The sequence below is a fragment of the Macaca fascicularis genome, chromosome 7 (assembly GCF_037993035.2).
Source record: "Macaca fascicularis isolate 582-1 chromosome 7, T2T-MFA8v1.1".
NCBI lineage: Eukaryota > Metazoa > Chordata > Mammalia > Primates > Cercopithecidae > Macaca > Macaca fascicularis.
Genome location: NC_088381.1, coordinates 169,817,522 through 169,830,446, shown reverse-complemented (window position 1 = coordinate 169,830,446; position 12,925 = coordinate 169,817,522). Strand labels below are relative to the sequence as shown.

At 49.4% G+C, this 12,925-nt stretch overlaps 1 long non-coding RNA gene across 1 annotated transcript; it reads right to left on the bottom strand.

Annotated features, from left to right (window-relative positions):
• Positions 1-12: 12 nt before the first annotated feature.
• On the bottom strand, positions 13-6,485 carry LOC102127179 (uncharacterized). The gene is made up of 5 exons (XR_012416139.1): positions 6,428-6,485; positions 5,912-6,100; positions 4,993-5,335; positions 1,829-1,910; positions 13-1,429 (listed from the first exon to the last, which is right to left on the bottom strand). It is a non-coding gene; the product is annotated as an uncharacterized lncRNA (long non-coding RNA).
• Positions 6,486-12,925: the final 6,440 nt, after the last annotated feature.

Below are 12,925 nucleotides of genomic sequence, written 5' to 3'. Positions count from 1 at the left end.
CCATTACGAATCTGTAGTAAATCAATTATTTAGGCATTTATTAAGCACCTACAATGTGCTTAATGATTAGCTAGGAGCTATGAAGACTGTAGCAGTCTGAGATGATTCCACTTGCATGGTGGCTAGGAGAATAACTTATGTAAAGGAAGCAAGTTAGGGACTTTATCTAAGTTGGTGGTGCAGACCCCTAGCGCTCACGCATGGTCCCTGGCACACTGTTGGTGCTCAATGATTGCTCATGGCCTGAATGAATCCGCAGCACTTGCCCTTTATGCAGCACTGCCGTGTGGCTCTCTCATTTCAGGAAGTCAACAGGGCAGGTGGGTTTGTTGCTAGGGCTGCCTTAAGAAAGTCCCACAGATGGGGGCTGAAACAGCAGACGTTTATTGTCTGAAAGCTCTGGAGGCTGGAAGTCCAAGATCGAGGCGTTGGCAGGGCTGGCTCCTTCTGAGGGCAGTAAGGGAGGGTCTGCTCTGGGCCTCTCTCTGTGGCTTGTAGATGACATCTTCTCCCTGTGTCTCTTCACATCATCTTCCCTCAATGCCTGTCTGTTTCCGTGTCCAAATTTCCCCTTTTTGTAGGGACGCCAATCATATCACACTAGGGCCCATCCTAACGACCTCACTTTACCTTGATGAGCTCTGTAAAGACCCTATGCCCAAATACGGTCACATTTTCAGGTCCTGGGGGTTAGGACTGCAACAGATCTTTTTTGGAGGAACATAACTCAACCCATAACAGCAGGGGAGGTTACTTGTGCTGTGGGGTGCAGGCAAATTAAAAGCTTGTCTAGGGTCACGTGACTAGGCTGAGCCCACATTGGAGTCTTTTGTGGGGAACCTGTGCTTTCCCCACTTCTCCTGAGGCCCCTCCATGAGGACTAGCCAAAGGGACCTCAGTGCGGAGTGGAGGTGCAGAGCAAAGGCCAGCTGTGCCGGGAGGGAACAGGAGCCACTGGGAGGAGACCCCCAGTGGGACCCCCAGTGGGACCCATGTAGCGCTCAAGATCCTTTCCAGACTCATGTCAAAATCAAGATTGCTGCAACAGTTTCTTTCAAGGATGAAATCCTTTGTGATCAGGTTCTAAAATTAGGGTTAGCATTTGGGGTGAGGAATTCCAGGATCCCAGATACCCGGTGTGGGCTCCCGGTGGGCTTGCGCCCTTGGCCCTCCCAGCTAAGTGGCTCTGCTGGAGGTGGTGGACCAGAGTGGAGCTCTCCATGGGGCTGATGTGATCCAGGGGTTGAGGGAGAATAACTGAGCAGTTTAGGTTTTTTACAGGGGAAAAAGGGGGGAGGGAGATTGACTGGGAGCCCAGAGTGGGGTTGGGGGAATAGGATATTGAGAAAGTTGGTCAGTCCTGAGTCTCTGGTGCTGGAAGTCTTGGAAAAGTTCAAAGTCAAGCATTCGGGCTGCGGAGAGAGGTTTCCTGGAGAAGAGAAAATAGAAGGCAGAAGGGACTTCTCATGCACAGTGAAAGCCCTGGGGAGAAATGAATCCCGAGCTGTCTTTCTAGGAAGGTGGGTCAGGCTAAGGGAGAGCTGGGTGTGTCCCCAGCATCCAGGTTGGCATAAGGGTCTCTTGGGAGAGTTCCCGCCCAGCGGGCCAGGAGCACCTCCTGCCCATCAAAGTGTGGGTGCCCCAGGTGGGAGCCTCAGAGTTCCTGCTTCCCCCTGCTCTGTCCTCTCTCCCACCCACAGAAGTGAGGGGGGATGCAAGCAGAAGGGGATGATGGATTGCAGCTTCTTGCAAAGTGCTTGTGACCCATTAGGAAAGCAGTAGTTTGGAGGCAGGCAGTGTTCTGAGTAGCCTTTGGCAAAGCGCTCACCTGGAGAACAGCATCAGCTTCCCAGCTGGGTCCCAGCCAGGCCCCTGCATCCTTTAGGCTCAGGACCAAGCATCTCATGGGTCTCCACAAAAGTCAGGGGCCAAAAACAAAACAAAACGACAACAACAACAAAAAAAACACATACGGGGTTAGCTGATTTTATGTCGATTTCTCGAATTGGTTAAATTGAGTATTAACATAAAGCTATCTTGAAAACAATCACTGGGTTAAATTTTCCTACTTCGCAAGGATTCCCGAGGATAAAGTATCACTTTTAAACTTGAGCATTTGGGGGTCTTGGCCCAGGGCTCTGTGCCTTTGAGGGTCCCACTCTGGTCCGCCTCCTCCAGCAGAGCCACTTAGCTGGGAGGGTCAAGGGCACGAGCCCACCTGAAGCCCACACCAGGTATCTGGGATCCTGGGATTCCTCACCCTCAAACCCTAAGCCTTTTTCTAAGGTCTCCCCTGTGGGCAGACCACACTGCTGGAATGTTCACCCTGGACCTGAGGTGGGGTGGGGTTGGGAGAGTTGTTTAAGGGGTAGGGGAGCTCGGACCCGAGGGCTGAGAGGCTCACAGCCATGCATGTGAGGCCTTTACAGATGTGGGACAAGCCTCCGTGGGTACCCTTGTCCCAGCCTCACGAAGATGAGGAGTGAGTCTGTAGGTGTGCACAGTCATTGTCCACAGATCACAGCCAAGAGTTGATGAAATGTTTTACAGCCAAGGAACTTCAGAAAAAAATTAAAATAATTTTTTTCCAAATACATATTCTAGCATGGAAGAATGACATTTCAAATATAGATTGTGGTGTTGACCAACAGAAAGAAATGGAAGCAAAATTAACACAGGTAGAGAGTTTATTTGGGCCACAGTTGAGGACTGCAGTCCAGGAAGCCCTCCCAACTTACTTTGGAAAGTGCTCCAGAGAAGAGAGGCTCGAGTTTTTAAACAAAAGAAGACAAATCAGGAAAGGGGCAATTGCAAAACTGTTTTTCAGGAATTCTCATCAGTTTACAGAAGTAACATTGATGAGTGATTGTCTATACGTTGTTGAACTACAGGGCACGAGTTACGGTGTCTGGCATGTGGCATTGTTAGGCTGATGCATAGCTACTGGTACCAGTCAACCTAGAGCCCACACAGCAAGCGGCTTCAGGAGATTTATTTTCTCAGGTGGGGCAGTGAGCTGTGACAGCTGTCACATCTGTGCCTCTCTAGGCCTGATCATTTAAAGGGAGCTTGCCTTCCTCAGATAAAAGGTTTCTTTTCTTTGTAGTGGATACGTTTGAACGTGCTGGGTCTGATGCACACTGGGGCTTCTCAAACTCTGAATCCTGCAGCTTCTGAAGTGGCCACCATGCCCTCCCTACAATCCACTTCTATCTCCTTCAATTCCACTGTGCCCAGCAACCAGGACCACCCCTTGAAAACCCAAATCTTAGCTGAGCGCGGTATTGCACGCCTGTAATCCCAGCACTTTGAGAGGCCGAGGCAGGCAGATTGCCTGAGGTCAGGAGTTCAAGACCAGCCTGGCTGACATGGCAAAACCCCGTCTCTACTTAAAAATACAAAAATACAAAAATTAGCGTGGTAGTGGGCGCCTGTAGTCCCAGCTACACAAGAGGCTGAGGCAGGAGGATCGCTTGAACCCGGGAGGTAGAGGTTGCAGTGAGCCAAGATTGCACCACTACACTCCCCTCTGGGTGACAGGGCGAGACTCCATGTCAGAACAAAACCCCGAAACCAAAAAAACACAAAAACAAAAACAAAAAACAAAAAACGAAAACTCCAAAATCTTATGGTATTACTGCCCTCCTGAAATCCCTTTAGCAGCTGGCCACGGCCCTCAGGATGGAGCTCCACCCCTGGCTCGGCTCCCCAGGCCCTTGGCCTTCTGGTTTCCACTGACTTCAGCCTCATCTCTTCCCCTCCCCTCCCAGCGTTAGTTACACCGCTTGCAGCGCTCCTTGGGTTTCCACAAGCTGCACCCCTGCTGGAGGCCTCATGTCACCCCACGTCCCCTTGCGTCCCTCTCATCCCCCCGCCTCAGCCCGCTCTGGCTGCTTCCTTCTCTAACACCTGACTCAGGCTTTTCCTGGGTTCCCTTAGCCCTGTTCTTCCCTTTTCCCTGTTACCGCCTGTCCCTGTGGGCAGGGATGACTCTTCTCCACCCACCTGTGACCTGTGGAGGGCACAGCTGTGTCTGAATCCTCTCCCTACCCTGGGCACAGCTTGGAGCACACTCAGAAGTGGGTCTTTAGTGCTGAGGATGGGAGTCTAAAAAATGCAGGAATTCTAACCCAGTGCATTTGCTAGAAGACTAGAAACTAGCCTAAAAAATGATCTTGCATGAGTTTCCTTTGGGAGGGAATGGCCTTGGCATAGAGCCCCATGCTGGTTATGGGAGGAACCCTCACTGTCATGCTGGGCCACACCGTGTGGAGCCTGTCCCCCAGGTGGAGCCTTTGTTGTCTTCTGTGTCTGGTGCGGCTCTGAGGAGCTCTGAGTGACCTGAAAGTCCTGAGCATGCTGTGCACTCGCCTTCTTTCCTTTCATGCCACACCTCTGCCGATCTGACTCTCAAAGAAGTAGCCCAAGGCTGCTGCATGTGAAGTTGAACTGCCAAGGCGGTCAGATCACCTGAAGTCAGGAGTTCGAGACCAGCCAACACATGGTGAAACCCCACCTCTACTAAAAGCACAAAAATTAGCTGGGCGTGGTGGTGCATGCCTGTAATCCCAGCTACTTGGGAGGCTGAGGCACGAGAATTGCTTGAACCTGAGAGGCGGAGGTTGCAGTGAGCCAAGATTGTGCTGCTGCACTCCAGCCTGCCAGCCTGGGCAACACAGTGAGACTCTGTTACAAAAAAAAAAAAAAAAAAAAAGAAGTAACTGAAATAAAATGAAAATGGTGCTTGTAGGACGTGAACCAAGCAGATACCCGCAGTTGATTTTGTACCGTTGTTTACACAATGCACGCTTCTACGTGCACGTGTACCTTGCATATTAGACACATAATTACATCTGCCCCACTTAATTTTCAGACGCTCTCCGAGATGGGTGGGGGGTGTGATGGCACAGAAATGCATTACATCATCAGAGTCAAGGCCCCACTGGCAATGCGGTGCTCATTAGTTAAGCAGATATTATTAGGCATGTTTACCTGAGAGGAGAGGAACATTCTGTGAAAAAATGAATCTGCTGGTTTCTATTCTTCTCCCTTTGCAGACTGAGTTTTTATTATTTTGATCCCAGTACCCATGAGAAACACACAGTGTCTAAATATTGAAATGCTTTGCTTCAAAAGCTGCTAAGATTCAGTGGCAAAGGTAGCCTTGCAACGACGTTTTATCTCCAGAGTCCCAAGTTTTGGAGACAAATCCAATGACACAGGTCTTGTGGTCAAGGGTGATGCAATGGCGCTCTGGGAACAATATCAGGCTCTGTGACTTGGGTGCCTTCTGGGTGTGTGGTGTGTTGTCAGTCTGGCAATTCCTAGAACAACCCTACAAGGTGGTAATTATTATTCTCATGCTGCAGGGGATATCTCCCACCTCCTAGGTGGACTCAGGTCTCATGGGGCTTAATGCTTAAAAATTCGAGCTGCCGGCCGGGCACGGTGGCTGAAGCCTGTAATCCCAGCACTTTGGGAGGCCGAGACGGGCGGATCACGAGGTCAGGAGATCGAGACCATCCTGGCTAACACGGTGAAATCCCGTCTCTACTGAAAAATACAAAAAACTAGCCGGGCGAGGTGGCGGCGCCTGTAGTTCCAGCTACTCGGGAGGCTGAGGCAGGAGAATGGCGTGAACCCGGGAGGCGGAGCTTGCAGTGAGCTGAGATCCGGCCACTGCACTCCAGCCTGGGCGACAGAGCGAGACTCCGTCTCAAAAAAAAAAGAAAAAAAAAAAAAAATTCGAGCTGCCTTTTAAAGGGAAAAGACTACAAAATTATGAATACAAAATGAGGTTAAGGTCTTGGGAGGGGCCGTGCAGGCTAGGGGCTCTGCAGGTAAGCTTGTTTAGCTTCCCAGCAAATCCACCTCTGAGCTTGCAAATTATAAAGCTGGAATTTGAACTCACATCTGCTGGATGCAAAGTCCGAGGTCTTCCTGTAGCATGACTGTCTTCCTGTGTGGTGAGAAACATCAGGCTGCCGAGGCCAAACAGTGGGTGCGTCGCTTTCCAATGAGGCAGGTGTGCGGGACAGGAAGTGGGAGGGGCTCCTTGCAGGGGAGCGGCTGCTGCCAACGTCTCAGCGGGTGCCTGTTCCTGAGAACGGTTTGGCAGGTGGGGGCCATTTGGAGTCTCTGCTCCTACACCCTCTCACCCCTCCCGGGCTGCTTTCAGAGGAGGGCAAAGGGTATTCGTTCCAGCCTCCGATTTCTTCCTCCCACTCCTCGAAAGCATTTAAGTGAGGAAGGGAGGGAAAACGTAGATAATTCTGCTATTGAGAGGAGGCCTTTTTGTTTTCCCTGCTGGAAGTAAAAGGAGGCATTCTAGCTGGGCAGCCGGCCCCACTCTCCAGGGATCCCTCCATCTGGCCTGGCTGAGGCTGGCCAGCCCCGGCTGTGCCTGGAGGGGTGCTGGGAAGCCTACCTTGCTTCACACTTTCCTCCTCCACACCCAGCCTGTGACTCATGCCTGAAACGCCTCCGCCTCCGTTCAAGCAATTCTTCCTTTTATTGTGAAGCGCTGCTCTCTTCCGGCTCCTCCCCTAAGTCACCACAGGGGAGATTTAAAGGACAGGTGATTTCTCCACCGTGTTCAGGGACAATCCTGTAATCATGGTTTTGGTCACACAGCTTTCAAGTGAGTGTTGTGCAAACGTTTGCTAGGATCTCTCAGGGAGCGTGTTAGAAAAACTCCTGAGCCTGCTCCAGATCAGCAGCCTGAGGTGGGACCAGACTCCTGTCTTTTCAGCAAGCCTCCCCCACCTTTGAGGATGCACCCCAAACCAGAGAATTCCTGCTCTGAGCCATCACTGAAAGCACCAAGAGCCAGGTTTGGGGTTTGTTTTTTGGAATTACACCCAGGTGCCTGAACAATTGCTGTCTCTGGAATCAGTGCAAAGTTACCAGGAGCTGCAGAAACCCAGAGAGACTAGAAGGAGGGGAGAGCTTGGCTCTAACACACGCAGACTCCCCATTGCCCACGTCCACCCCCAGACCACCTCGCTGCAACCAACCATGAGCTTTGCAGAGGGCAGGCACGCCCCAGGGGCTCTCAGCATCACCCCCCTGCCCCTACCTGTGACCAGAGTCTCCCTGAATTCTCAGCTCTGTCTTCCCAATTCGAGGAGCCTGCCAGGCCCCACCTGGGTAACCCTGTCCATGCTGTGGCCTGGAAACCCTCTCAAGAAAGGAAGCTGGGTTAATTGCAGGCTCACTTTATTTTCCACATTCTCAGAAATCATTGTGCCTAGTTGCCTGATATCCAGTGTATTAGTCTGTTCTCATGCTGCTGATGAAGACATACGTGAGACTGGGTAAATTATAAAGAAAAAGAGATTTAATCGGTTTAATGGACTCACAGTTCCACAGGTCTAGGGAAGCCTTACAATCACGGCAGAAGGTGAAAGGCACATCTTATATGGTGGTGGACAAGAGAGAATGGAACCAAGTGAAGAGGGAACCCCCTTATAAAACCATCAGATCTCATGAGACTTACTCACCTCCACGAGAACAGTATGGGGGAACCACCCCCATGATTCAAATATCTCCCACCAGGTTCCTCCCACAACACATGGGAATTATGGGAACTACAATTCAAGATGAGATTTGGGTGGGGACACAGCCGAACGGTATCATCCAGTGTCTCGAGAACTCTTGTTTTATACATTTGGTTCAATTTATTTTGATTTTTTCAGGCAGGAGAGGAAATCCGTTCTCTATGATTCCATCTTGTTTGGGAGTGAAAGTGTTCATTTTCTTTTAAAACAGACAATATCCTTCCAAATCTATAGTTACTTCACTCATCCATCACTCATCCATAACCACTGTTAATATTTTGGTCTACATTCTAAGATTTTTTTTTTTTTCTGTGCATATGTGTGCATGCAGCAGGGTCACAAAATCACTCACAGTACATCAGATATGCAAAGATAATAGAGTGTCTTCATTTTCCTACTTAATTAATCTGATCTTTCTTGAAAGGTATTCTTTTCTGGGTAATACGATGCGGAAAAACATCCATTCTAGTAACCTTAGTCTAATACAAACATTTACCCAATTCCTCGAGCAGCTCACCATTCTGAGGCTGAAGTGTTTGGCCAGTGGGGCTTCTGATGGCTGCCACTGTCTACACCTCTACTCCAGATTGGGTCTGGGCACATAGCGGGTGGGTTGCAGGATTTGGGGGTTCTTTTGGTAGCCAGGAGGAAGGAATCCTCTGGTCCACACATGTTCTCCAAGTTTCCCTGACTTTGGCTGCAGAGTAGTTGGCCTGGGCTACTTCATGGAATGGAGTGGTGGCTGCCGAGGAGCAATGGATCATGGGAGATCAGGTCACGTAGGGTCTTGTGGCCACTGCGAAGACTTTGGCCTTTTTTTTTGTTTGTTTTTTGACACAGGATCTCGCTCTGTTCACCCAGGCTGGAGTGCAGTGGTATGATCTTGGCTCACTGCAGCCTCGACCTCCCAAGTTCAAGCAATCCTCCTGCCTCAGCACCTCAAGTAGTTGGGATTACAGGCATGCGCCCCGCACATGGCTAATTTTTGTAGTTTTTGTAGAGATGGGATTTCACCCTGTTGCTCAGGCTGGTCTTGAACTTCTGAGCTCAAGTGATCTGCCCACCTTGGCCTCCCAAAGTGTTGGGATTACAGGTGTGAGCCACCGCACCTGGTCAAGACTTTGGATTTTATCCCAGATGAAATAGGGAAGCCACTGGAGGGCTTCAGTGTGGTGGTAGGAGGCAAATATTGATTGAAAAGCATTCAAGAGAAAATAGGAGGAGAGAAATTGAAGATAGTCATAGATACTTCTGGCAGGGTGCAGGGGGTCACACCTGTAAGCTCAGCACTTTGGGAGGCTGAGGTAGGGATTGCTTGAGGCCAAGAGTTCCAGAGCTGCCTGGGCAACATAGCAAGACTCTATAAAATTGTTTTTGATGGAAATCTCGCTCTGTCGCCCAGGGTGGAGTGCAGTGGTGCAATCTCAGCTCACTGCAACCTCCGCCTCCCAGGTTCAAGTGATTCTCCTAACTCAGCTGCCTGAGTAATTGAGATTACAGGTGCCGCCACCACACCTGGCTAATATTTTGTATTTTAGTAGATATGGGGTTTTACCATGTTGGCCAGGCTGGTCTCCAACTCCTGACCTCAGGTGATCCGCCCACCTTGGCCTCCCAAAGTGCTGAGATTACAGGCATGAGCCATTGCGCCCAGCCTACAAAAAATTTTTACAAGTTAGCTGGGCATGATGGTGCGCACCTGCAGTCACAGCTACTAAGAGGCTGAGGTGCGAGAATTGCTTGGGCTCAGGAGATCGAGGTTGCAGTGAGCTGTGAATAGGCCACTGCACTCTGGCCCAGATGGATACTTCCAAAGAGTCTTGCTATAAAGGACAGCAGAAAGGGAGAGAGAGATTGTATTAGTCCGTTCCCACGTTGCCAGTAAAGACATACCTGAGACTGGGTAATTTATAAAGGAAAGAGGTTTAATTGACTTACGGTTCAGCATGGCTGGGGAGGTCTCAGGAAACTTACAGTCATGGCAGAAAGGGGAGAAAACATGTCCTTCATATGGCGGCAGCAAGGAGAAGCGCTGAGCAAAAAGGGGGAAACGCCCCTTACTAAACCATCAGATCTCGTGGTAACTCACTCACTATCATGAGAACAGTAGCATGGGGGTAACCACCCCCATGATTCAATTGCCTCTCCCATGACAAGTGGGAATTACGGTAACTACAATTCTAGATGAGATTTGGTTGGGGACACAGTCAAACCATATCAGGGATCAAGTCTTAATTTTTTTAATGAATTAATTATTATAACGGGAGATGACGGAATGCTCCAATAGGGAGGACAAATCAACAATTGGTGGTGGTGGAGCGCTGCAGAAATGGGGAAGCCAGCGCCTGAGTGGAGGGTCAGAATCGTTGCGTGTTTTCCTTCAACCTTGTTCAGCTTAACAGGTGCTGGCACAGTGTTGTAATTGACCAGGTTGGAAGTTTTTTCCAGGCCAGTATGAGAAATTAGAGAAAGGTGAGGGGGCTGAAGGTGCACAGGAGAGAGGGGCGGCACAATGGACCATGGAGTCCACATGGAAAGAAGGGGAATGAGGACATGAGGTAGAGGAGGGACAATTACATTCTATTTAACCCAAATGCATCCCAAATGTCACCTCAACATGTCATCAACATTCAGAATTATTAGTGAAGTATTTTACATGTTTTCCCACACTATGGCTTTGAAACCTTGCATGTAGTTTACACGAACAGTGCCTCTCATTTTGGACCAGGCTCATTTTGAGGGGTTTGTGGCCACTCTGTTGGACAGCACACAGGGATCTAGAGAAGGAGCGTGGGAGAGGTGGCCGAGCACGGGTAGACGGCAAGATCATTGGAGGAGCAAAGGTCAGGGAAGGAGGAGGATCATCTCTGTGGAGATTTAAATTGCCAAGAATTAGGACAGGGATTTAGTGAGAGTGACAATGAGCTGGGAGTGGGAATCTTCCAGGAACAAGACGGAGGGGACTAGGGTCTGCAGAGAACCAGACAGGAAAGGTGGCACAGAGCATAGTGTGATGGCACCAGCTTCAAGGTTGGCGAGTTTGGGGAAGGTGGGGGTTGATCTAGAAGTAACCACAATGGAGGATGCTCCAGGGGCCCAGGTTCCAGTCAGAGCAAGCAGGTGGAGAGAAGCTGTGGGAAGGAGGAGCTTTTGCTCACGGCATGTCTCAAGCTCCAGAGGAAATAGTGAGGGTTTTTGAGAGTAAGGAGGCCTGGAGGTGGGGCTGGATTAGGAGGTGAGCATGGCCTTACTGGGATTAGGGCACAGTGTGAAGTGACAACCTGGGCGTCCTGTGTCTTTGGTGAATGAGGAGAACAGAATTTGCAGCTGTGCACTGAGGCTGAGTTAGAGTGCACTCTTTGGCCTGACGTGTAGGCTTTGCCACTTTCCACGGTGTAAATACTCCCACCACAGCTCATTTCAAGCTACCAGTGGTTTAACATCAGGCTCGTGGAATATTTAAACACTTAACAATGGGCTCTTGCAAGCTGGCACAAGCCACTTCCTGTAGCAGATAGCTGGGTATAGGGCACCATGGGATAGGTCCTGGAGGTCTCCACAGCAGATGGGGGAGGGATGTGGGGGGGGGGTGTGAGTTGGGGGAGGGAGGCATGGAGATCTTGTCAGAATTACTCAGAGCTCTAACACCCTTTCTTTTTTTTTTGAGACAGTGTCTCGCTTTGTTGCCCAGGCTGGAGTGCCGTGGCACGATCACGGCTCACTGCAGCCTTGACCTCCCTGGCTCCAGTGATTCTCCTGCCTCAGCTTCCCAAATATCTGGGATCACAGGTGCATGCCATCATACCTGGCTAATTTTAAAAATGTTTTTGTGAGTTAGGGTCTCGCTGATCTCAGACTCTTGAGCTCAATCAATCCTCCTGCCTGAGCCTCCCAAAGTGCTGGGATTACAGGCGTGAGCCACTGTGTACGGCCTTTTAACCCCCATTTGACCCCTGTCAGGGAGTCTGCAGAAATGGACTGCACATCACAATGGCTGCTTTTTTTTCAATTTTTTTTGTTGTGGTAAAATATGCATAACAAAACATTTACCATCGTAACCCTTTTTAAGCCTACAGTTTGTAATGTGCAAACATCACCAGGTATCTCCATAACTCTTTTCATCTTGCAAAGTGGAAATTCCATACCCGTTAAACACTAACTCCCCATTGCCCCTCTCCAGCCCCTGGCCCCCACCATTCTCCCTTCTGTCTCTATGTTTTTGCCTACTCTAGTGCCTCATATAAGGGGAATCATCTAGTATTTGTCTTTTTGTGACTGGATTACTTCACGTGACATAGAGTCCTCAAGGTTCGCCCATGTTGTAGTAGCAGATTGCATAATGTTCTTCTTCTTCTTCTTTTTTTTTTTTTTTTGAGATGGAATCTTGCTCTGTTGCCAGGCTGGAGTGCAGTGGCACAGTCACTGCAACCTCCGCCTCCTGGGTTCATGTGATTCTTCTGCCTCAGCCTCCCAAGTAGCTGGGATTACAGGTGCCTGCCACCAGACCCAGCTAACTTTGATTTTTTTTTTTTTTTTAGTAGAGATGGAGTTTCACCATGTTGGCCAGGCTGGTCTCAAACTGCTGACCTCGTGATCTGCCTGCCTTGGCCTCCCAAAGTGCTGGGATTACAGGCATGAGCCACATGTCCTTCTTTTTTAAGGCTGAGTGATATTCCCTTGTCTGGATGGGCTACTTTTCACTTATTCACTCATCCATCCACAGACACTTTGGACTGCTTCCATGTTTTAGCTATTGTGAATACTGTTGTTATGAACATGGGTGTGCAAATATCTCTTTGACTGCCCGCTTTTAATTCTTTGGGGTGTATACCCAGAAATGGAATTGCTGGATCTTGTAGAAATTCTATTTTTAATTTTTGAGGGATACTTATTATATTAGTCAGGGTTCTCTAGAGGGACAGAACTAACAGGATATATATATACACACACACACATATATATACACATATATATACACACCTATATACACACACACACATATACACAAAGGAGAGTTTATTAAGGAGTATTAACTCACACAATCACAAAGTCCCACAATAGGCTGTCTTCAGGCTGAGGAGCAAGGAAGCCAGTCTGAGCCCCAAAGCTGAGGAACTTGGAGTCCGACGTTCAAGGGCAGAAAGCATCCAGCACGGGAGAAAGATATAGGCTGGGAGGCTAGGCCAGTCTAGTCTTTTCATGTTCCTCTGCCTGCTTTATATTCTGGCTGCACTGGCAGCTGATTAGATGGTGCCCACCCAGATTAAGGGTGGGTCTGCCGTTACCCAACCCCTTACTCAAATATGAATCTCCTTTGGCAACACCCTCACAGACACACCCAGGAATGATACTTTGCATCCTTCAAT